The sequence below is a fragment of the Mus caroli genome, chromosome 7, assembly GCF_900094665.2.
Source record: "Mus caroli chromosome 7, CAROLI_EIJ_v1.1, whole genome shotgun sequence".
NCBI lineage: Eukaryota > Metazoa > Chordata > Mammalia > Rodentia > Muridae > Mus > Mus caroli.
Genome location: NC_034576.1, coordinates 144,090,315 through 144,116,364, shown reverse-complemented (window position 1 = coordinate 144,116,364; position 26,050 = coordinate 144,090,315). Strand labels below are relative to the sequence as shown.

The 26,050-nt window shown below is 47.1% G+C and overlaps 1 long non-coding RNA gene across 2 annotated transcripts; it reads right to left on the bottom strand.

Moving 5' to 3' along the window:
* Positions 1 to 1,052: 1,052 nt before the first annotated feature.
* Positions 1,053 to 25,208, bottom strand: LOC110299058. 2 transcript variants are annotated; one of them, XR_002378428.2, is made up of 4 exons: positions 24,826 to 25,208; positions 18,432 to 18,580; positions 18,160 to 18,295; positions 1,064 to 1,113 (listed from the first exon to the last, which is right to left on the bottom strand). It is a non-coding gene; the product is annotated as an uncharacterized LOC110299058 (long non-coding RNA). The 2 variants fall into 2 exon arrangements; XR_002378429.2 differs by lacking the exon at positions 18,160 to 18,295 and having other exon boundaries at positions 1,053 to 1,113.
* Between the last annotated feature and the right edge of the window lie 842 nt (positions 25,209 to 26,050).

The window sequence follows — 26,050 nt, the reverse complement described above, 5'->3', positions numbered from 1 at the left end:
AGAATTGTGTTTTCCTAATCGCTGTGCTGGGCTTGAAGCCAGGGCATCTCTGCTGACATCAGCTGTGTGTAGAGGCAGGCATGGCCCAACCCCCTATTGGTTGGGAGCTCACTGTAGTTGCTGGGAGCTGACACTTTCCCTGTGAAGCTGATGTGGCCTAGTGTTAGGGGCATTCATTCACCACCTGTAACGGATGCTGTGACTCCTCTTGACTGTAGATTTCTGCATAGCTCTGCTATCCACCCATAGTTGAGAGCTGCAGACATTGCTGCATATGGGTGCCTGCCAGTGACTAGTCAGAGGGGTCCAGGAGTACCGGAAAGAACAGACATGGGAAGAGGGGAGCTGCCCATCAGAAGGCTGTAGCCTAGAGGCTCCTAGAGCCACAGGGTTCCTCAGCTCAGAGCAGAATCCCAGGAGACAGGTGTTGCTGACATCCCACCTCCTCTCCCTGCAGACTATGTCTCCTGGCAGAAAGCCTGTTGGGGAGGCTGGGCCTAGGGTGTAATAGCCACTTCATTCCTGTCTACCTTTGGCCATGAGGCTTGGCCCCTCATGCCTACTAGTGCCTCAGTTTCCATAAAATAGGCCAATTAATTCTTCACAAGGTTCCTCGAGGCTGGGGTGTGTGTCGTGCCAAGGCTGAGGTGCACACTGAGCTAGTCAATTGCTGGGAGACAAAAAGGCTAGCCCCGTCATAGGAAGGTGTGTTCTCATACTGCATCCTTAATCATTTGCCTGGGGTCCTTAAGGATAGAAATTGGTGGGCAGGTAAAGAAAAACTCTTCTAGTGGAGACAATCCCTGGCTCCTGAGCTCCCAAGGCCTAGGGTGGGCTGGCAAAACCCCCAAGCTTACAACTCAAGTCCTGAGGGCGGAAGGCTTTCTGTTCAAAGTTTTAGAAGCCGGAGATGTACGGCTCTCAGTGCACAGGTTACTCTGCACTGTGACCGTCAGTGGTTCCAGCACTTAGCAGTTATGTAATCCCCAGCTTCCATCAGCAATGAGTGGCAGCAGTGAGCTGCAGAAGGCCGAAGCAAGCCTAGTGTTGATCTTCAAATGGCCTAGAGGTGACCCCATGCTGCCACAGTGGCTAGTGTTACAGGTGTCAGTCCTAGAGAGAAAAAAACAAGAATGAAAGAAGGGAGGAATCCTTCCACCATTAATAGCAGCCGGAGTTACAGCTCTTGGGCCTAAGGGGTCTGAGGCCTTTGGAACCTTTTCCTAGCAACCAAAGCTATAGTTTCTCATCTTTAGCTTCTGCCTTTCTTTTAAAATAAATTTCAGGGGCTGGAGAGATGGCTCATCAGTTACAAGTACTTGCTGCTCTTACAGAGGACCTGGGTTAAGTTCCCAGCACCCACATCAAGCAGTGTGTAATTGCCTGTAAGTTCAGTTTGAGGGGACCTGATGCACTCTTCCAGCCCCATGGGCTCCTGCTGCACACTCTGTACAAACACGCACTCAAGAATGCACACATATGCATACAATAGTAAAATAAAACTTTAAATATTTTTGGGGTTTTTTTTGGATGCACATGCTGGAGTGTGTGGATCACAACATACATGTGGAGGTCAGAGGACAGTTCTTAGAAATCAATTGGTCCTGTCTGCCACATGGGTCCCAAGGATCAAACTCAGGTTGTTGAGCTTGGTAGTGAGCACCTATATCTGCTGAACCAACTCAGTTTATGCTCTCTCCTCTGTCTGTCTCTGTCTGTCTCTCTGTAGCTGCCTGTCTCTGTCTCTCTCTGCCTGTCTCTCTCTGTCTCTCCCTCCCTCCCTCCTTTCCTTCCTACCTTCCTCCTCTACTTCTGCCACATCTCATCTTTGCAGCCTCCCCCTCCCTACCCCCCCCCATCCCTACTGCCCATAATTTGTTCTGCAGCCACTTTTTTGGAACTCCTCAGGCAGCTTCTCATGTCTGTTGCCACCACCATCACTCCCACTGCCAGGATAACAGCGACCACCTTCACCTTTGCTGCTGCCCCGCTGCCACCATTTCAAAAGGCACTGCCATTGTATCCACATGTTACCATAATCTCCAACTCTACCAACAATAAAGATCCAAAGTCAGCAAGAGAAGTCCTCTCCAGCAACACCTTATATTATGCCCATGCTTGTTAGCTTTTATCCACTTGACACAAGCTAGGATTATCTGGGTCCCAGTGTCTAGGAAGAGCAAACATCAATTGAAGAATTGCCTCCATCAGATTGGCGGATTAAACACATCTCTGGGGCATTTTCTTCATTGATGATTGATGTGGGAGGGCCCAGATCACTGCCAGTGAATGGAGTCACTCTTGGGCAAGTGATGCTGGGTTCATGAAAGAAAGCAGGCTGAGCAAGCCACAGAGAGCAAGCCAGTAGGTAGCATCCCTTCACAGCCTCTGCTTCAGTTCTTGCCTCCAGATTCCTGCCTTGTCCTTCGATGATGGACTGCAACCTGCAAAGTGAGATAAATCCTTCCCTCCCTCAAGTTACTTTGGTTATGGTTTTTATCACAGCATCAGAAATCAAACTAGCACAGTGACCAATGTTGCAAAACCATGGGGTAGCACTGGAGGGTGTCTCCTACAAGACTAGAGACGTGAGCCAAACATCTTGCTTCTATATAGGGACAGAAGAGATGGCAGGGCAAGGATCTTTGCACCAATCATAACATATCCTTCTTGCAAATAAAGTTGTGTTTACATCAATCATAGGCCTTCTTCCTGGGCTACTAGAAGTATTCCTCCTCTGGCCTAGATAAAGGTGGGGTTTGTAATGGGAAAAGTCTAAAATAAGTAAGTCTTGTCCATAGATGATAGTAACTTCTGGAGCCTGAGTTCTGTTTCAGCAGCAAGCAACTGTGGTTGCAACATAGCTTCCTCAAAGCAGCCATGGAGTTACCAAGCACCCAGGCTACCAGAAGAGCAGCCCAGCCTAGTTACTTTGTAGCCATGGAGTTACCAAGCACCCAGGCTACCAGAAGAGCAGTCCAGCCTAGTTACTTTGTTGATAGTTTCTGCTCAAGGGCACTGGGGTCTCCAGGAAGGGTCTAACAGCTGGAAAGTCAAATCACCCAGCTCCTTACATCTTAGCTTATTTAAAGATAAACATTAAAAATAATGTTTACAATGACTGTGTATCATTAACATCAACAGTGGTTCAACTGTATTTAAGAATTCACTCTTAACCAAATACCATAGGCAAAAGTTGAATCATTTCATCTGCCTCACGTTGACTCTAGAAGTTGTCCGAGGCTGACAGTCGATTTGGAATCTTTTCAGACGTTGCTCAAAGGCTCCAGGGTGGCAGTCACCACCTCTTGGTGAGCAGTACTGGGTCCAGGAGAACACTGGAACTAAGGGTGGCATTGTGGCCATTCTCAGAGTGGGTGCACCATGCAACACAAGCTGCAGGCTCTCGTGGAAACACTCTCCCCCTCCCAGAAGGGCTACCTGAGCATACTCCTCTCCTTGCTGACCTCCCAGGCCCTGTGTTCTGAGGACCCCCCAGATTCTTCCTGCCTTGATACCTAGGGCATAAAACATACTGAGCAGCCCTGTCCGTCCCACCCTGACTCCACTACTTACTTGACTGCCTTCCCATTCCATTCCAATTCTCCCATGTGCCTTCTTTCAGCCAATCCCAGAAGGGGAGCCGTGGGCTGGGTCTGTACCCTCTGAGCAGAGGCTTCTGGGTGGAGCCTGAAGCCATAGGCTCCCAGTAGGTGATCAGGACCCTGAAGAAAGCCAGTTTCTCAGTGCACCCCACCTAACTCTCCAGACCCCTTTCTACACACTCTTTGTAGTTGTGCCATCTGTTAAACCTTTGTCACCAGCATAAATGCCGGAATGCCAAGGACCCACTGCTTTAGTTTGACATTTGTGGATCTAACGCTATGCTGTGAACAGAACTCTGAATTTCCTCAAACAGGCTTATCTACATCGCCTCCCTCAACAAATAGTCCTGCAAGATGTCCTCCATCGTTCCCAAGGGCATAGGTGAAAGAGATGGGGCTCAGGTAGTATGTGTCCAGGTAATATATGTCTTACTAAAGAGAGAGACTAAGGAGGAAGGTGCTGATCTAAAGGGACTGAGGGACTTTCCTGAAAGCCAAAGGAAAGAATTCTCAGGGCAGGTGGATCTGCAGTGGCACAATCCTCCACCCCATCCCTTGAAGCACTTTCTGATGGGGTAGAAAAGGTTCCAGGAAACAGGTCAGGTAGGGACCTGATGCAGGCTGGGGAGCAAAGGAGAAGGACCGGGGGACACATCTGAACAGCTGCGGAGAGTTTGTGTGTCATGCTCTGCTTCCTGGGCTGCAGCGCTCATAGACAAACTTACTGATAACTCTGCCAGATGCCAACCTCCCTCCTCATTGATGCTTTCTGTGTGCACCTCTGCACTGGGTATTAAGCGAGCAATCTACTTAATGCCTGAGAAGGGACATCTGAGGGTGGGATTTCTGGGAAGTACATTTGTGATACAGTCACACTCCTGGGATGTTGCTGCATTGGCTTCTTGTTGCATCATGCATTATTGTTTATGGAAGGAAGAGGGTCCCAGTAACAGACAGGGATTCCCTGGCTCTTCCATCAAGTGCATTATTTTTCCTTCATTTTATCCTCCTCTTCCTTCTCATCTTTTTCTTTCTTCCTTTCTTTTTTCTTCTCCCCCTTTCCTTCTACCTTTTCTTTCTTTTTCTGCCTTCTTTTCTTTTTTCCCTCCTTCCTTCCTACCTTCCTTCACTTCTCCCCTCCTTCCTTCCTTTCTTCCTTTCCTTTGATGTTGGGGGACAAAATTTCATGTAGCCCTGGCTTGACTTCAATTCACTAAGTAGCAAAGGATGACCTAGAACTCATGATCCTCCTGTCTCTGCTTCCCAAGGCTGGGATTACAGGCATGACCCCACAGCTGGTCACTGGCTTTCCTTAAAATGAGAAGAAACCATCACAACCAATAGAATGCCAGTATTTCGGTGAAGGAAATTTCATAAGTTTTGGCCGAGGCTCACACCCTCCTGCCCAATGCTTTACCCCAGAGGAGTTGAAGAACATCCTAGATATCATATCAAAAGCATCTATACAGACTGGTAGTGTATTATTCAGGGGATAGGGGTACCTGTCACCAAGCTTGAGAACATGAGTTCAATCCCTGGGACCCACATGGCAGAAGGAGAGATCAACTCTTACAAGTTGACCTCTGACCTCCACATGTATTCTGTGGCTTTCATTTCATGCATATACACACAGGCATAAAATAAATACATGTAATAAAAATTAAAAGTAGAGACTGGAGTTCAGCACTTCAGAGAACTTTCTCTTTTTTGCAAAGGACCTTGGTTCAGTTCCCAGAACCCACATGACAGTTCCCATCCATCTGTAACCCCAGTTCCAGAGAATTTGATGCTCTCTTCTGGCCTCCATGGGCACCAGACACTCGTGTTTTACCCATACATGAAATAAAACTAGTCAAATACATATAAAATTTCTCATCTTAGCCATTTTCAGGTGCATAGCTCAGCAGCACAAAGCTCCCTTTACCATCCAAACTTTCCATCCTCCCAAGTGAAATTCTGTTCCCATGAAACATCTTCTTCCCACCTTCCCCAGCCCCTAGGAGCCTAGCCCACTTTCTGCCTCTGTGTTTCTGATGACATTGAGCACATCCTATGAGTAGATTCTTGCAGTACATAGTCTTTTGTGTCTGGCTTATTTGGTTGTGCCTGTCCCCCAGGCCCATCCATGCTGTAGCATGTGTCAGAGCTTCCTCTGAAAGTCTGATCATATTTTACCTGTGATGTGGGCAGACCACAGGAAGGACTGGACCACTGTTCAGACCTCACGTACTACTCGGTCACCAGCTGGTCTAACATCCTTGTGAACCCCCTGAGGGGAACCCTGGAAACATCCGTGTCGTAGCTGGAGAAGAGCCGTGTGCACAGATGTGAGTGGGCAGGGTCCCTGTCATGCCTCCTGAGATTCAATGTGTTACGTTCATAAGATAAGGGCTCCAAATAAGTCAGAAGCTACCTAGGCTGGTATGGGGGTTAGAGTGAGAAAAGTCCCCCATGGCTCAGTATTTGAAAACTTGGTTCCCAGTTGATGAAGTTGCTTGAGAGTTTAGGAGATGGATTCTTGCTCTAAGAGGTGTGTCACTGGGGATGAGCTCAGAGACTTTAGAACCTCACTCCCACTTCCAGTTTACCTTCTCTGCCTTTTCCGTGTGGTTGAAGATGGATCGCTCAGCTTCCTGTCCCAAGCCTCCTCTGCTGTTATGCCCTTTCCCTCTAGACTAGTCACCCCAAATAAACTCTTCTAGAAGTTGCTTTTGGCCATTGTGCTTCACCACAGAACAGAGAACTAACTAATGCAGCTGGAGAGTGGCTCAGTCAGTAAAATGCTTGCCACGCCAGCCTGCAGATCCAGTCTCCAAAACACCAACATAACAACGTGTGGGTGGTCAGAGGGCTTTGTACTGGGGGTATAGAGATGGGAAGACCTCCAAGCTCTCTGGCCAGCCCACCTCACCTAAGCGGCCGGTTCCAGGCCCAGCCAGTCTCAAAAAATAAGACACACAGTACCTGAAGAAAAATTCTCAAAGTTAACCTGTGGCCTTTGACGTATATGTGCATTTACAAATAAACAGTAATACTCATGAATGTGTGTACATGTGCATACACACACAGAGAGCACACATGCCAACACAGGCACACATACACACACACACACATAGAGGGAAAAGAAATATACACACACAGAGGAGGGGGGAGGGAGAGCGGGGAGGGAGACTGAGAGGTTGAGAAACTATTCCAACTGCTCTCTGGCCCAGGGCCAGAGGCATGAAAGATGCAGCCGAACCTGGGCAGTGTCTTCCCTGCCTCCCCTTGGTGTTCCTCAACTACATCTGTTTCACTCCAGCCCCTGTCTCTACATTCTCATGGCCCCACTCCTTCCTGTCCATTCCTCTTGGATCTCTTTTATTAGCACGTTGTGCCAGGGCCACCCTAATCCAGGATGGTGTCATCCGGGGCTCCCCCACTTGATTATACCTGTGAAGATCCTTTTGTCATGCAGATGCCCTCATAGATGCTGTGAATTGGGCAAGAGTGGATCTTCTGGGCTTCCACACAGCCCCCTCCAACGCTACACAACCCTACAGTGTCCAGCAGAATGACTCTAAAAGCAAGGGATCCAGATTCCTGGATAGGGGCCAAACCTGTTATACCTGTGGGAGTAGTGGCCCTTCCCCAAGGAGTGGAAGATGGAGCTGGGTCCAGAATATCATATGTGGGCTTGAAAAGCATGAGCCTGGAAGCCCTATGCTAAGAAACACCCAGGCCATGGACCTTTCCAGAAGCCAGCAGGATGTGAGCCCAGCATCAAGCTGGCTGTCGTTGGCTATGAAAGAGCTACTCTAAGCAGCAGATGCTCTAACTAGGTCTGCTACCCTCAGGTGAAGGCTTGGGTTGGACCCTGGCAGATCTATGACTAACATCACATTCACTTTCTGCAAAGGGAAGAAGATGCACAGTGACCAGGGCAGAAGGGGGTCTGAAGCTCTCCATGACCACAGGCTGAGGCGTAAGGGAGATAGGCCTTAAGGCTCTCACAGGCCCAGGGGCTATGAGGGGCCACTCCAGCTTCCTATACCTTGCTTCCAAGTTAGTGCAGCAATGCTACTATGGGCATCCTGGAACTGCCTGGTAGTTACTGGTTTCTTGGGACAGAACCTTGCTTTCCTGAGGCCATGGGTCAGTGCAGTAGGAAAGCAGATGGTCATTTGTACCCTGCGTGTGAGTGACAGACTGGCCTGCCAGGTTCTTAAAATGTCCTGGGAGCTCCCAGACCAAGAGGGAGACAAGGAACAAGGCAGAAGATTGCAGAAGCCAAAACCACTGACCCAAAGGGCACAGAGGCGCCTGCGGGGCAGGTCATGTGGGTTCGAGGCAGGTGATTCTACTGGAAAAAATCTTGCCACCTAGTTCTTGATCAGACCCCATCCTCCTGGCCAGACCCCTCCCTTGAGGAGTGGAAGCCCACAGCCTGGTGAATGAGAGACAAAGAGAAGGAAGGCCAGCAGCTGGACACTGAGCCTGCCCCCACAGCAGGCAGCCTATCTCCCAGTGTCAGACCAGACGGAGCAGGTGCAGGCCACCACGGGGACTGGGGCTTTGTGCTGTCAGCCTGGGGCCTGATATACATCATCCATCATCAACCTGAAGGTCCCTCATCTGCATTCTAATGAGAAAGGGGGTGGGGACTACATGGAGCAGCTGATCCACCAGCCAGGGTCCCAGGGCCCCACAGGGCCAGGCAGTGAGAGGCTGCCTTCCAGGGAACAGAAGTGTGAGTGCCCATGGCTTTCCTGGAGATCCACTCAGATTGTACCACCTGCCACAGAAGGAACTGCAAACGGCCACTGCCTGCTTGTAGAGAGGTCTTCTTGGACCCTGGCCAGCCCTGCTTGGCGAGGAATGAGTTCTCCTGGGTCTTAATGCATCTGATGCAGATTTTTTCTGCCATTAGCTGACTTTGTGTACAAGGAATTATAGATGCCCCCTTCCAGATGGGTGCACTGTCCCATATTGGGCCCTGCCTATGCATTGGCTGGGGATATTACTGCCTGGCCCCAGCACTCACTGGGACCCCAACAGGGTCACACATTTGCTCCTATGGGCAGGCAGGAAGGATCCAGGCCTAGGTTTTGAACCTCCTCAGTAGGAGAAACAGGATGAGTTTGAAATGCTGTGGAGAGTGATGTGAAGGGGCTGGATGGGGTTTGTAGGAGACACCCTCAAAGACTTTGGAAACATCTGTAATCCTATTTTTTTTAAAACACACACACACACACACACACACACACACACACACATTTATTTACTATACCAGGCAGAAAGGCAGAATCTGGGTCAAGCCCCATGCCCCAAGTGAAGCTATTAGGAGGGAGATCCACTGAGTAAGGTTCCTAGCTGTTTTTCTCCTTAGAGAGTGAGGAAGGGTCTTCTGTAAGGCTCTGGAGAGTGTGTGCTGAGGCTAGTAAGAAATCACCCAGTGACCGGGAGTTGGAGGTTAACAATACTTTTTGGTAACTGTCATAAAACTGGAAACAGCTAATGATTTCAGGATAGTTACACAGCTGACCTGCCCCTGGCGTCACTGTATGTTGATTTGATTGTCTGAGACAAAGTCTCAGCTATGGTCCTGAACTCACTCCGTACGTTAGGCTGGCCTTAAATTCACAGGGCTCCACCTAAGCACTGGAATTAAAGGCGTGCATCATCACATCTTGAGGGAATTAAACAATGATAAATCTCTCTAATAATTTAAAAATTATTAGTTCTTGGTGTGTGTGCTTGCATGTTTCTGCCTGGTGCACGTGTGGAGATCACAGAACAGCTTGCAGGAGTTGGTTCTCTCTGTTCACCCTGTGAGTTCTGGAGGCCACACTCAGGCCATCAGGCTCGGTGACAAGTACCTTTATTTATCTTGCTGGCCCAGTAATGAATATCCTTAATTAGTTTGGAGCATAATTCCACGACCTAAGAACTATACCTGACATTTTGAAGAAAAATAAAGAAAAGGTCTAGCCCTCCAGAGTCAAGGAGACACACGTGACTGTTAGCCACCTCTGCACCCACACCCTGCATCCAACGGTCAACCAAGCATTGGAAAACAATTCCATCTGTGCTGAGCATGAATGATCCCCTCCCACCAATACCATCGTCCAACTATTAAACTGGTATTATATCCTATGTCTGTGACCCCAGCATGAGAAGGCTGAGACAAGAGAATTACTGATTGGAGACTCTTAGGTCTTATAAAGTCCCTGTTGGGTGTGTGTGTGTGTGTGTGTGTGTGTGTGTGTGTGTGTGTGTGTGTATTGTGAGGAGAAAGAGAAACACAGGGAAAGGGAAGGAGAGAACAACTACAAAACAAACAATCAAACCAAAACCAAACACCCCAGCCCACTGCTTATGGGTTTTCAGTCTTCAGAGCTCAGGTACGCAGGCAGGTTATATGCCCTATGTAATCATCAGGCGATTTTTTTTTAAAGATTTATTTATTGATTATATGTAAGTACACTGTAGCTGTCTTCAGATACTCCAGAAGAGGGAGTCAGATCTCGTTACAGATGGTTGTGAGCCACCATGTGGTTGCTGGGATTTGAACTCAGGACCTTTGGAAGAGCAGTCGGGTGCTCTTACCCACTGAGCCATCTCACCAGCCCCCGGCTATTTTTACCTACAGAGCAGAGTTGTTATCTTTACCATCCTTGGTCCAGTCTCCACTGGAAACGTGTATTTAATCAATAAAAAAGATTTATTTGGGGGCTGGAAAAATGGCTCAGTGCACAGAAAGTGGTTTAACTGCACTTCCTGGTCTTGCAGAGGACCCGAGTTCAGTTCCTAGCACCCACAGGGTGGCTTACAAGCGTCTACAATTCCAGTTCCAAGGGAGCTGACACTCTCTGATGATCTCCATGGGCGCCTATGCAAGTGGTACACATAAGCTCAGACAGACACATGCATATGAATAAATAGATGGATAGATAGATAGATAGATAGATAGATAGACAGACAGACAGACATTTGTAAAAGTTTGAATCAACAAGACAACATGAGTGGGGCTGAGACCAGAACAAGTATCTGACCTGCACAAGCATCCACTTAAAAGCAGTTCTTTTCCCTCTCATCCTTTTCATGGGAGAGTCTGTTGCAGACTGAAGGTGTAGTCCTCTTCCCAGCACCTCTTGATGTCCCAGTGTGCAGAGCATCTGCTTCTGAGGGCCCTGCCTGCCCCACACAACCTCTTAGCCTAGCACCCTCTGGATTAGGTCTTTTCAATTCCCTTTCGAAGGTAGAGGGTTATTTCAACATATCTCTGCCCTTGCCTTGTAGCATTCCCTTGTCATAAACATCTGGGCTGCATCCTTCCCAGAGGTTTGCAGGGAGTTTCCCAGGCTGTACCATCTGGTTCTCGTTCAACTTTTCCCTTCTCCAATTTCATTGTATTGTATTTGCATGTGCATGTATGTGTGCATGGCATGGCATGGATGTGGAAGTCAAAGAGCAACATGGAAATCTGTTCTTTCCCTCCACCATATGGGCCCTGGGGATTAAACACAGGTCATCAGGCTTGACAAAGGGCGCCCTTCCCTGCTGAGCTATTTTGTCAAGCCTCCATGGCAAGTTTTTTTTTTAAAGGGCTTATTTTTTTAATTAATTAATTAATTTATTTATTTATTATATGTAAGTACACTGTAGCTGTCTTCAGACACTCCAGAAGAGAGAGTCAGATTTTGTTACAGATGGTTGTGAGCCACCATGTGGTTCCTGGGATTTGAACTCTGGACCTTCGGAAGAGCAGTCGGGTGCTCTTACCCACTGAGCCATCTCACCAGCCCCCATGGCAAGTTTTCTACCCTGATTGTTCTGATACAGGGTTCTTTGCCAGAATCTTGGGGTCAATGTGTCTGATTCTACTACTTGGGTCCTGAATCTTCACCAGACGTGTCCAGATTAACATGGGAAGAGCTGATGTCAACATGGGACTTGGTCCTCTATTCACAGGTAGGGGATACTTCTTCAGTCACTAGGTGACATGTGTATCTACTGGGCATCTAAAGGTGCCTCCTACAGGTCTCAGATGAGCAGCATGGCTCATGGCAGCTGCCACTGTCATCCAATGGAGGTTCTAAGTGACAGGCACCCATGCTGCTCTTCTAATCTATGGGGGGGGGGACTCAGCCCTAGCCCCCACGCCCATGGGAGAGACCCCAGCCTTGCCTGAGCCCTAAAGGAAACCCAGAAGCCCATCACTTCAGCAGAACTGAAGTGATGATTGTGATGTGGTAGATGAACTTCAGAGAAGATAGCGAGTGAACACGTGCCTGGGATTTACAATACATGGGACACCTGGGACAAGGGACCTTTGGAAGGGTCATTAGCAAAGCCCGTGTATGAATAGAGGGAAGGAAGGAATTGTTGGCTCTTCTCAATAGATGCTGGTAATGCTTTCAATAAGACCTAACATTCATTCATAATAATTAAAAAAAAAAAAAGAGAGCTAACTAGGAACAGAGAAAATGTCTTCAAGCACCCTGGTGAGTCACATAAGCCATCCTTGACATTATGAATGGAGCTAAGGCTTGTAGGAAACTGCCTTCAATCCCAGGCTCCGGAGAACACAGAGAAAAAGCAGAGTGCTACCCTCACATGAGACACAGCTGGACACGTGGAAAATCCAGCCTCTAGCCCCAGTATTGCACACTGTGACCCTACGATGGGGCCAGGTAGGAAGTAGCAAAGTTATAGGGAGGTCACCAGGCTTGGCCCTGACCCATAGAACCGGGATCCTAAGAAGAAAAGGATTTCAGGGAATGCATGCTCCTATAATCCACCCTAATGAAACTCATTGGGTTACAAGGGGAAAAAATGAAGATATAAAAGTGGAAGATGCATTAGTTGTGAAAAGGAAGGAAAGTGGTGGGAGTGGGAGTGTGGCAATAGACAATAACGAGGGATGAATATGATCAAAGTAAGTTGTATACATGTATGAATGTCAATGAAATCCACTTATGCATAATTACTATATGCTAATGAAACACATTTAAAAAGAAGAGGCTGGGGAAGATGGCTCAGTGGGTAAAGCGCTTGCTATGCAAACCTAAGAACCTGAATTTGAGTCCCCAGAACTCACATAAAGCTGGGTGTGGGGGCATGCATCTGTAATACCAGTGCTCCATGGCAGGATGGGAGGCAGAGATACAAGAAGAGTGCAGACTGGTCAGCTAGCCTACCATATGCAACAGGGAACAAGAGAGAAGATAGGATGCAAGACTGGTACCCAAGGCTAGTCTCTGACCTCCATATACATGACTGCTCCCATGCATGTGAATGTGTGTACACAGAAACAGACAGACACATGATCAGGGCACACACAGTCAGAGGACAGCCATGTGAAGACAGAAGATACTATCTCAAACCAAGGACAGATACATTGGAAGAGTCAGCCCTGTGATACCCTCACCTCTGACTTCCAGTTTCTAAGGCTATAAGAAAATGAATTTCGGGGCTGGTGAGATGGCTCAGTGGGTAAGAGCACCCGACTGCTCTTCCGAAGGTCCAGAGTTCAAATCCCAGCAACCACATGGTGGCTCACAACCATCCGTAACGAGATCTGGCGCCCTCTTCTGGAGTGTCTGAAGACAGCTACAATGTACTTACATATAATAAATAAATAAATCTTAAAAAAAAAAAAAAAGAAAATGAATTTCTAGCTGGGCGTGGTGGTGCACACCTTTAATCCCAGCACTCGGGAGGCAGAGGCAGGTGGATTTCTGAGTTCGAGGCCAGCCTGGTCTACAAAGTAAGTTCCAGGACAGCCAGAGCTATACAAAAAAAAAAAAAAAGAAAAAGAAAAAGAAAATGAATTTCTATGCAAGCCCTTGGCCCATGGCTCTTTGGGACACTGGCTGAGGTAAACTGCAAAATCAACACAGAGGGAGTAGTTTTAGTCTGAGAAGTAGAAGGTCAGGAGAGGAGTGGCCACACAATAGTGTGAGGTACTTATTGCTGCCAAGCTGTGTATGCACTTACAATGGTTAAGATGGAATATTTAACATTGTATATATTTTGCTTTACTAAAAAAAATTAATGTAAGGGAGCTGGAGAGGTTCCAGGGGCCCTAAGTTTAATTCCCAGAAACCACAGGGTGGCTTACAACCATCTGTAATAGGACCCGATGCCCTCTTCTGATGTGTCTGAAGACAGCTACAGTGTACATAAAAAAGTGTGAATGAAGAAAATATCTAATAAAAATTGTATAAAAAGTAAATAATTCTTCTTTTAAAAAAATGAATGTGAGCTGAGAAGAGGACCCAGCAGGTAAAACTCTATCCGTTCGTGTGAGAGGACTGGAGCTTAGATCACCAGAATCCACACAAGTGCCAAGTGGGCACAGCAGCCTGCCTCCAATTGCAGCCCTGGAAGGCAGAGACAAGGGTTACTGGGGCAAGTTGGCTAGTGAGGAGACTAGCCAAATCTAAGAGCACAATGAAAAGGCAGAAGGAAGCTGGAGGAAGACTCATGACATCAGCCGTGGGCTTTCACATGGACACACACTCATACACACACACTTACATATGTAGGAAACTACAAAGAAAAAAGGAAAAAGTGGTGCAAGAAGTCAGTTGCGAGTCAGGTGAGGTGATGTACACACGTCCTCTCAACACTTGGAGGTACAGGCAGGAAGATCGGGAGTTCAAGGTGATCCTCAACTACATTAGAGATGTCTAAAACAAACAAACAGCCAGCAACCATCACAGTGACAAAAACTAAACTCAAACCAAGCTACAACAACACAACAACAACACAACAACAAAAACCAAGTTGTTCACATGCCATAGTCAAACCATGGTTAAGTGGAGACGATGTTCATGGTACCCCCCTCCAAATATCAAATACCTGTGAGTAAATCCAGCAAGAGATGTGTCAGAGAACTACAAAAACCGTGACAGTCTGGGAGAATTTAATTCATAACCAAAAGCAGAGAAAACCGCCTCTGCCGTGGGCCAAAAATTTGGAACTGAACATGATAAGTCTCCCTAAATTCTCCTTTGTGCTTCATTTTAGACATAAGGAATCTCCTGTCCGTCTGACATGGAAGGAGTTAGGGGACATTGCTGGGGGGTGGGGGGGACTCTGAGCCACATCCTGGGCTGCTAAGGCAGTGATTTCTATTCCTGATGCACTTCCCGCTCTGTGCGCTGAGCTGGGTGCAATAATAGACTTCCTACTGTTGCCGCCCTCGCGCCGAGATAACCCGATTCCCACCACGACTAGCTGCTATTTCCATCCTCCCATTCCTAGTGTCTTATTTAGGAAGCACAAAGGCAGCTCTGTGCATTTCCACAAGTGTAGAGAACCCACAGTTCCAAGCCTGGAAAATCATTTATCTTGGGAGGGGCAGGGGACAGGCCATAGGTATAGCCATGGGACAGGGACACCTCCTGAGTATGTGGCACAGGGACTAACATAAACGGAAGAGTGAACCTCCTTGGAGTCTTTGTGTCTGCCTCCTCTGAAGTATTGTCCTGTGTCTTTCTCTTTTGGTGTATTTCTTTCTTGGTGTGAGTGTGTGTGTGTGTGTGTGTGTGTGTGTGTATACATGTGTGTGGACGTGTGTGTGTGTGTGTCTATGGATCTGTGACGTGTGGGCTGTCTGTATGCTAGTCTATGTGTATGTATGTATGCATGCCTATGTCTATGTGTCTCTGTGTGTGTTTCTCTGGGACTGTGTGTGAGACTGGGCTGTGTGAATGTATGTCTGGGTGTGCGTGACATGTGGATTGTCGGTGTACATGTCTGTGTGTGTCTATATGTGTGGTTCTCTGTCTAGTCTGTGACTGAGCAGGAGCCAGGACCGAGGGAACTGTCTGCAGCTGTAGGGACATTATGTTCACATTTGGACGGAATATACAACTTGACTATTCATTGAGCCCGCTGTCAGGTCCTCACCTTATCAGTATCAGGCAAAAGTCACTACCCTCCACTCTCCCAGTCACCTTCAGCCTGGCTGTCTGCCTCTCCAGGTCCTGTTACAAAGTTAGAGGCTCACGGGCAGGGGCCCATGTTTATCTACTCCCCGTCCCTACTCTAGTTGGCCTGGGTCCTAGGATGCTATCACAGGACATTTGGGAATGAGTTTAGTGAATGAGTTTGTTCTGACCCCAAATGTTCTGACCTACAAATTATCCATTTCAATAGTTGGAAGTTTATCAGCATAAGTAGCTAAATGCCTGTAACACCATCCTTTCCTTTCCTTTCTCTACACGTGCTGAGTTTTCACTTTTTGATTTATTTATGGTTTGTGGGAGGGGGTGTACACATTTGTTTTGTTTTGTTGAGACAGGGGCTCACAATATAGTCTAGGATGGATTTGAATTCATAATTCTGCTCCTTTGGCCAGGGTTACTGGTATACACTACCACATCTGGCCTAATATTTTAGAAAAAAAAATGTTATTACATTTTGTGTGTGCTTGTGTGTCTCTCTGTGTGTGTTTCTGTGCCTGTGTGTCTCTCTGTGTATGTATACACACACACACACACACACACACACACACACACACGCGCGCGCCCATGTCATGGCTCATCTGCTGAGGTCAAACAAGGGTCAATTCTCTCCTTCCACCACATAGGTTCTCGTCAAACTCAGGTTGTCAGGTTTGCCAGCTCCTTCACCTGGTGAGCTATCTGTGGCTCAGAGCCAGCCCACCTGACGTTTAAAATGTATGTAATTTATTTAATATGTTTGGATGGTTTGCCTGAATGTATGCAAGCATGTCTGTTGCCCACAGAGGTTACAAGCAGACATCAGATCCCCTGGAACTGGAATTATAGTTGATAGAGGTGCTGGACACTGAACCCAGGTTCTCTAGAAGAGCAGTGTTCTTAACCACTAAACCTTATCTTGCCAGCGCCACACTTAACCATTTAAATGAGCATCTATTATAGGTATTTATAAGCACAGTTGTTTTCTGTTTGTCTTCTTGGCTGGCTGCCTAACCTCTGTTTTCTCCCCTTTTTTGGTTGTTCATTTTCTATTGTGTCTCCTGTAAATGGCATGCTGGCTTTGGTCTCTTTCCCAACACTCTCAAAGCTGGAAGTCTCAGTAGAGATTGAGGCCCGGACACTGTGATTCTCAGCATTCCCAGCCACTCTGCCACCTACTGAGCAGGCCCTTACATCCTTCTCCAGCTGTGGTGCTTTAAAGTAGAATTTAGATTCTCGATCTCCAGTTGGTAGAACAGCTTGGGAAGGGTTAGGAAGTGTGGTGTATTGGAGGAGATATGTCCCTGGGGGCAGGCTTTGAATTTTCAAAAAGACTCAGTCCTCTCTGCTGCCTCATGGTTATGGATCAAGATGTGAGCTCTTAGCTGTTTCTTTGCTCCACCATTATGGACTGTAACCCTATGAAACAGTAAGCCAAATTACATGCTTCCTTTTACAAGTTGCCTTGGTCATGGTGTTTTATACAAGAATAAAAAGATCACTAAGACACTAGTCATCACCACGTCAACTGAACTCTCTTTGTTCCACTTCTCATCTCAGGGGTGGGTTCCATGTTTTAATCCTATATCTATTTTCTGGTAACTTCATATCTTATCATGCACCAGAAAGTATTTCTATCAACATCAGAAGTGATCCCCTGTGGTCCACTCAGGTTGGGCAACCATTTCTCCAAGGGATTATTTCTCTACTGTGGAGAGCCGTGCCGCGAGCAATCGCTGTGGAGAGCCGTGCGCGTGCCGCGAGCAATCACCATTATAAGATGGCGCTGGCCTCCACCGTGACTAACTAGTAAACAAGCCTTGTGCGCAAGTGCGAGAGTGAACTCACTCCTAGTCACTGCCCATTCTGTAATAGTGGTTTGATGGGCGAGCAACGAATCAGGAGCTGTCATGCCACATCAGGTGCTGAAACGTCATGGCTGAGCGCTATATAAGGGACTCCATTTTCTGGGGTCGGGATCTTCCTGAGAAGTAAGCAATAAAGCTTTGCCGCAGAAGATTCCGGTTGTCCTGAGTGTGTTCTTGCCGGCGGGGACAAAAGCTCGGGATACTCTACAGCATTTGGGACAGTCATGGTGTGATGCCAACACACACACACACTGGTGTGTTATTGTTTTGTGGGTCATCTTAGCACCTGGGTGCAGTGCCTACCACTCTCTTGGTAGGTGGGTGTCATTAGCCAAGGTTCCCCCAGAAACAAGAAGAGTCCCATACACTGGATCAGAAAGGCCCCACATACGTATGTGTGCACTTACACCTACACACACAATGCACACATGCCAACTACACTTTGAGAACTGCATGCCTATATGACCACTATGTACTACACATTCATGTATGTGCACACAAAACAAATATGTATGTGTGCTACATAACCACACACACACCACAATTCACATGCACAACTATGTACCCACACTCCACTACATTTGTCTATATCCACATCATGTACCTTTGTGCAGATATCTATACTCATACATGTACATGAACTACACACATGCATACATACATAGTCCCTTTGTGTACAATACCTCCACAGTATATGAGGACAAATCATGTGCCACGGCTACACAGGCATGTGGTAGACCGTTCACCTACCTCAGTCACACATATGTGCACGCCCTATTGCTCACTCCCACATGGCCTGGCTCTCCTCTCTGCTCTGGCTTTGTCCTCCATGTTTCTCTGGCTTATCTCCTGAGATGCCAAGTCCTTGTGGACCCTTGATAATGCTCTGGAAATAGAGTTGAGGGATGTGGTACAGATGCTGATGGTACAGAGTGCCGGACTCAGGTGGTCAGTTTTGTCCTCTCAGGGACAGCTATGTCTCTGTCCACTATTGCCCAGAGACTCAGAAAAGGGACACTTACTGTTAGTGCCTGAGTGGTGGCAAACGGCCACCAATTTAAAGGCTGTCCATTGTTGCCTGATGCTCCAGGAGCTCAGTGGACCACGAAGTCAGTCACTGGAGGAATCTCAGTTCTGGGGATACTCTGGCCACATGAACCACCTCTAGATCCTGAAAAAGAAGGGGGTCAGGGTACCAGTGAAGGGCAGTGCCCCTTCTTGCTGTAGGAGTAAGGCCAGGGCAGGGGAAAGAACAGAAGATCAATAGAAAGCATTTTAAAAGGAGGGAGGAGGTGAAACTGAGAGACCTGGTGACGAAGATGGATACAGAGACAGAAAAGTCGAAAAGGTGACGGTAGGCTGGCTGGGAGCCTCAAGAGCTGGAAAACCTCATGGCCATCCTGGCTACTGTAGCCTGGCCTTTGAATCCCCTCTCTCCTTCACCCCTCTGGGGGTGCGGAGGGGGATGGAGACTCTCGCATCTCTACCGCCAGGTGGCGCTAGAGGTCCCCTGACTTAGTTTCTGCAGGCAGGACTGGTGATTTCTGATTTCTGATGAGTGGCCCTTCTTCCCTCTTATTTGGAAACATTGTTCAGAGGAGGCTAGGGAACAATTGTGGGTGTAGGATGGGAGGAAGGAGCCTTGCAAGAGGCAGGCTCAACACTATGACAGCCTGCAGAAGCAAACACTCTCTGAGGTGCATCAAATTCAAATGGTCCTAGGAGGTGGCTGGAAGAACTTGAGAACTGGGAGCCCCACTCTCCATTCTGTCCTTAATGTCCTCTCCCACAGAGCCAGGGTCATAGGACACAGTGTTTTCTCCATAATCAGCTGACTGAAACAGTCACTCTTTCAGCTATATTATCTTTTCAAGGGGTTCTGAAGTCCACTCTAAAACCATGAACCACAGCCAGGTGCATCCACTTCTGTGAGGTTGCCCTCCTGCCTCTGTTGTGACTTTTTCTGGGGAGACGTGAACAAAATGTTTGTGCACTCTAGGTAAGGTATCAAGGGCAGATCGAAGACATCCTTTCCACCCAAGTCTAGCTTGGCGAACCAAGGGCTTAAAGCTTCTTTGATAGAACACAGGTTGCAGGTAGCTTCACAAAGGCATCTCTTCTCCCCAACACTTACTGCTTGCGATCTTATAGTCTTGGTAGAGTCATGAGCCCTATGAATTGCCACAGACTTATCCCCCTTTCGAGTTTCCTATCTGCGTGGAACGGGTCTCTGGTTGCAGGTGGACAAGGAGTCAGCGAATGACAAACAGAAGTGACACACGAGATTGTGCAGAATCTGAGTGTAATTTGTCAAATCAAGCATCAAACTTTATACAGAAGAAAATAGGGAAGTTGGGTGACACACGTGCAAGGTACAAAGACGTTACTGGATTCTTACACAAAACAGAGGAATGTAAACACAGAAGGACTGGCAGGAACCAACTGGGATAAAATTCAATGTTAACAACTGGGATCAAAAACAGCTCCACCTAAGGTCCACTTAATCTTAGAAGCCAGGGGCAAGGGCTTCATGCCCTTGCCATAGTTCCTATTCTAGTCTATTGTATAGTCCACCTAGCGCATTGTAAATACTTATGTATGGGTGTAACTCAGCTATCTATAGTTCTAAGTATCTACTCTGGTTCCTTCTTAGATCACAAACTTTCTTCTTCCTAGATAATGGTAAATTCCTGTGTAGGGCAGGGACTTAGCTATCCATGCCCAAGATTGGATCAAGGACTGCCTAGATTCTAACTTAGCTATATGTCAAAAAATCAATCCTTAGGAGCACTTGTAATAAAGCAATATTAAAGGAAAGCACACAGATCTGTTTACCAACTAAAGCAAGGACATTGGAGCATTCTTTATACAGGATGCCACGATTCCAGGAGACTAAGTTTCCATGAATTTTTCGCCTCAGGACAGCGCCCAGGTTTTCGGGGCCTGTCGAGCTTGTCTCTACTGGAGTAGATGTAGCAGTGAATTGCAGTTTTATCTGCATGGTCGGAATCCTGAAGCTCCTGAGTCTTGGGAGCCTCCCACCTCTTTCCAGGATGGATGTATGTGCCTGACCAGTTTACAAGGAAGTTAGTTGAATTCTGAGCCCTTTGTCTGTGCTGTTCAGTAAATAGTGTTTCCCTGTAAACAAACTCAAAGACTGGGGTCAGTCCCCAGCACCCATGTAAAACGCTGAGCCCTGGGGCTGGAGAGATGGCTCAGTGGGTTAGAGCACTGCCTGCTCTTCCAGGCGGCTTGATTTCAGTTCCCAGCACCCACATGGCAGCTCATAACTGTCTGCAATTCCAGTCCCAGGAGATTTTAATCTCTTTTCGACTTCTGTGGATACTGTTTCACATGGTTTATACAAATCAAGTGGGCAAACACTCATACACATTTAAAAATAGAAAAACTAAACATGATGCTGTAAATTTGTAATCTCAGAACAGGGAAGGCAGAGACAGGAGGATCCTCAAGGCTTGCTGACTGGCCAGTCTCGGCTATTTGGCAAGTTTCAGACCAGCGAGAGACTTTGTCTGAAAAGATGGTGGAGGTGTCTCTATGGATAAAGCACTTGCACACAAGCATGCAGACCTGTGTTCAAATCCCCAGAACCCATACAAAGCTGAGCACAGAAACTCACTCCTACAATCCCGGCACTCCTAATGTGTGATGGGTGGCAGAGACAGGAAGGGTTAGAAGCTTACAGAGCTAGCTGGAAGTATGTAGCAGAGAAATGACAGAGACAATGTCTCAAGGCATTGTCCAAACAATGTCAAGGACAGACATATGAGGTTGTCATGATTCCTGCACTCCTCTGATAGCATGTATGTGATCACGCCCAGACTTATGAATAAACACACACACACACACACACACACACACACACACACACACGAAGGGAGAAGAAACACAAGGTTTGAGGTTTTGTTATTGTTTTGTTATGCGGGGTGTGAGTCTCTTGTGAGGAGTGAGAAGCATCTAAGCTTCCCTAAGCCTTTCCATGGATGTTAGCATCTGTGCAGCAGCCTCTCAGCCCTGTATGTAAGGATCTGCTCATCTGTGAGAAGGGATATTTCTGCCAGATTCCAAGATGACTAATATTGGTGCTGGTGCCTAGGACTGTGGAGACTGCCTTTTTCCATGATGAGTTTTATCTGTCCATCTGTCTGTCCATCCATCCATCTATTTCTTTATTTTTAGTATACACACACACACACACACACACACACATATATTTGGGAACGTGTGTGCCATGGTCTTGGCAACAAGTGCTTTTGTCCCCCTGAGATGTCCTGACAACTCCCAAGACTGGGTCTTGCTGAATGAGCAAGAGATTTCCAGGCAGAAGGTAGTGGAGAAAGACTTAAAAGCAGAGAAATAAAGGAACAAGAAGAGTTTAATGGTCACTAGAAAGGGACAGGCACCTCAGGCCACAGGCAAAAATCAGTACAAAGCCAAGGCAAGCTAGACAGGCAAAGGGAAAAAACGGTTTAGGTTGCAAGACGGCTGGAAGCTGATATACCTGCAAAGCTGCATCAGAACTGAGCCACCAGGAACTGGCCAGGATCAGCACCACTCAGGAGATGACCACAGACTGTTATTTGTTTGGTTACCATGTCATTTCCATATCATGTGAATTACAAAGTCACCTGCTGCCAACATGTTTCTCACGTTAGAATAGATCCAGAAAAGCCCTTTAAGGATGAAGGGAACCACTAAACTGATTTCCAGAGTGGTTGTACCAGCTTGCAATCCCACCAGCAATGGAGGAGTGTTCCTTTTTCTCCACATCCTCACCAGCATCTGCTGTTGCCTGAGTTTTTTTTTTTTTGTTGTTTTTTTTTTGTTTGTTTGTTTTTTTTTGGTTTTTCGAGACAGGGTTTCTCTGTATAGCCCTGGCTGTCCTGGAACTCACTTTGTAGACCAGGCTGGCCTCGATGAGTTTTTGATCTTAGCTATTCTGACTGGTGTGAGGAAGAATCTCAGGGTTGTTTTAATTTGCATTTCCCTGATGACTAAGTACTACCTGAGGACCCAGCTATACCACCTTTGGGCATATACCCAGAAGATGTTCCAACATGTAATAAGGACACATGCTCCACTATGTTCACAGCAGCCTTATTTATAATAGCCCGAAGCTGGAAAGAACTCAGATGTCCTTTAACAGAGGAATGGATACAGAAAATGTGGTACATTTACACAATGGAGTACTACTCAGCTATTAAAAACAATGAATTCACGAAATTCTTAGGCAAATGGATGGAACTAGAAAATATCATCCTGAGTGAGGTAACCCAATCACAAAAGAACACACATGATATGCACTCACAGATAAGTGGATATTAGCCCAGAAGCTCCGAATACCCAAGACATAATTCACAGACTACATGAAGCTCAAGAGGAAGGAAGATCAAAGTGTGGATACTTTGGTCCTTCTTAGAAGGGGGAACAAAATATTCATGGGAGGAGATACAGAGACAAAGTGTGGAGCAGAGACTAAAGGAAAGACCATCCAGAGACTGCCGCATCTGAGGATCCATCCCGTATACAATCACCAAACCCAGACACTATTGTGGATGCCAACAAGTGCTTGCTGACAGGAGCCTGATATAGCTGTCTCCTGAGAGGCTCCACCAGTACCTGACAAATACATAGGTAGATGCTCTTAGCCAACCATTGGCCTGAGCACAGTGTCTCCAATGGAGGAGCTAGAGAAAGGACCCAAGGAGCTGAAGGGGTTTGCAACCCCATAGGAGGAACAACTATATGAACCAACCGGTACCCCCAGAGCTCTGGGGACTAAACCACCAACCAAAGAGTACACATGGAGGGAGCCATAGCTCCAGCCGCATATGTAGCAAAGGATGGCCTTGTTGGGCATCAGTGGAAGGAGAGGCCCTTGGTCCTGTGAAGGTTCAATGCCCCAGTGTAGGGGAATCCCAGGACAGGGAAGCAGGAGTGGGTGGGTTGGTGAGCAGGGGGAAAGGGGATGGGATAAGAGATTTTCAAAGAGGAAATGAGGAAAGGGGATAACATTTGAAATGTGAACAAAGAAAATATCTAATAAAAAAATTTTAAAAACCAAAAGGATGAAGGGAAATGCTATGGTGTGGATGTGAAATGGCCCTGTAGACTCACACGGTGGAGCTTTTGGCCCCTGCTGGTGCTGTGCCTGGGGAAATTGTGGAATCTTTGAATGAGCTTGAGCATTCTCTTGTCTACTTGTCTTGTTGCTATGACAAGTACCTGACAAACTTTCTCATTTTTTATTCATCCTACCACCTCAACCCATGGAATGGTATAGCCCACACTTAGGGCGATCTTCCTACTTCAGTTAACCTGATCTGGAAACTCCCTGACAGACAGATATACCCAGCACTTTGTTTCCTAGGTGATTCCAGACCGCCAAGTTGATGGTCACTAGCAAGCTTCACAAGGCCTCTAGCCACATTCCATGTCTACCTCAAGCTTTCTGCTTCCACAATGACCAGCTTCAGGTTCCCTGCTCTACAGGCCCAACTGCTCTAGAGAGGCCTGCCAAGGAAACCTCAGAAAGTTACCTGGTTCTTTGCTTCATCTTTTCCTCTTAATTACAAAGTGCCCCTTGTAAGTGGTCAGAAATACACAGCCCATCCCTCAGGCCATTAGAGTAAACTCCAAGATGAGGGGGATATCAGAGTCTAGGCCTAAGCATGAGTCTTGGCCCCTCTCTTCTGGGGTAGAGAACAGCTATGGGGAGAAGGAATCTGGAGACCTAGGAAAAATACCCAGCCTTGTCCTTGAAAGGCCTTACCTTGTTTGAGCTGAAGCTCATGAGGTGTCATGCTGTGGGGCCAAGCACAGGACCTGGCCCCCTACATGCACAAAGGGGTTACAGAAGCCAAGAAGGAGCAAAGCAGTCCCCCCTTGCTTCTCCCTATACCCTTCAGACCTTTCTCTACACACCAGAAGAGCCTGACCCGTACAGGGCCTCACAGTAGTTTCTATCAGTAAGACAAACCTGTCCTTGAGAGAAGCACACACAACCAGGCATATCCATAGAGACTTGTAGTTCCAGCACTAAAGGGACTCAGGGGGGTTGCTGTAAGGTTAAGTTTAGCTTTGGTTACGTAGTGAGCACCAGGTCTGGCAAGATTATATAACAAGACCAGGTTTCAAAACTAAAACTAAACAAACAAAAAACCAGGAAGGGTGAAATTCAAGATCGATGACTGTGGTGGTTCACACTTGTAATCCCAGAGCTCAAGCTGAAGCAGGAGGATTGCCATGCATTTAAGAGATGCTTGGGCTACAGAGTGAGGCCCTGTCTCAGAGAAAGAGAAGAGAGAGAGAAAGCCACATTTCCTGGGCTCATCCCCAGCCAGCAGCCCAGATGAGCACTGAACCCTTGAAAGAGGTGCAGTTGTAAATTTTCACCTTGCTGTCTCCTGTTTCTTAATTTAAAGGCAGAATGACTCTATCCTCTTGGGACCAACTCCTAGAGGGAAAAATTCCCCTGTAGCCTATCTTTCCATGGCTGGCAAGGAGGACAGTTGAACAGATGTTTTCTTGTCCCTGTGGTTCCTGCTGTGCTTGCCTGGTCATCTGTTTATGTTCCTTCAGGTTATGCTGATTTTAGGATTCCTGACCAGTGTTGGCCCCTTGTTGGACACTTGTTCTGTAAGCACAGCAGACAGTATCTTCATCAGAGCATCTGTGAGTGCTTGCAGGTGACTCTTGACATTCCCAATATCAGAGGGCTGGGTGGGGAGAGCCACTGGACCCTTATTGGATCCCAGCCACTTTCTCCTGCACCTCCCAGCCAGCTGGACATAGCTCTACTCTTGGCCTTGTGATCTCAGAAGGTTCTAGAACATACTGTAAAAAGATTAACTGACATGAGGACCCCTTTTTGTGGCTAAGAGGACATCATCATCGGTACCAGGGTAAGATGTTTTAGTAGTGTGGCTGCTTTTGGGGTCACCCACACTCCTGGCACTTATCTCCCATGCTCTATAAATGAACCCAATAAACTCAAAGGTTCACCAACCTGGCCTCTGGTTGGCTCATACTTTGGTTTGTCATTTGTATTCTATAAGGGCAGGGTAGACAGTTGTTTACATCTCTCTAGGGAAAGAATTCTTGTAACACCCCTCCACTGAAGGGGCTCACAAAGAGGCATAGAGAGGATAAAGGAAAAAAATTACACATGCATTGGATACTTTTCTGTTGCTATGATAAAACACTGTGACCTAAGAAATTTAATGAAGAGAGAGTTTATTTTGGCTTCTGGTTCCAGATGTGTAAGAGTCCATGATAGCAATATGAAAGAGAATTGGGGGTGGTACCATATTTTGAAACCTCAAAGCCTCAACACTACTGGCTACTTCCTACAGCAAGGCTATACCTCCTGAACCTCCCCAGACAGCACTGCCAACTGGGGATCAGGTGTGCAAATTCCAGAGTCTATGGGGAACCCAACACTCACTCAAACCACCTCAACTTGCCTCCAAATACTGCTACATTTTGAGGTGTTAGGAGCCAGGGTTTCAGCACAGAGATTTGGGGCAGACATGACTGACTCATCCTGTGACATGGCTTTGTTGAGTCTCAGAAACCTAAGTGCCAAAACAGAGGAGCAATTCTGCTGGGGGGGGGGGGG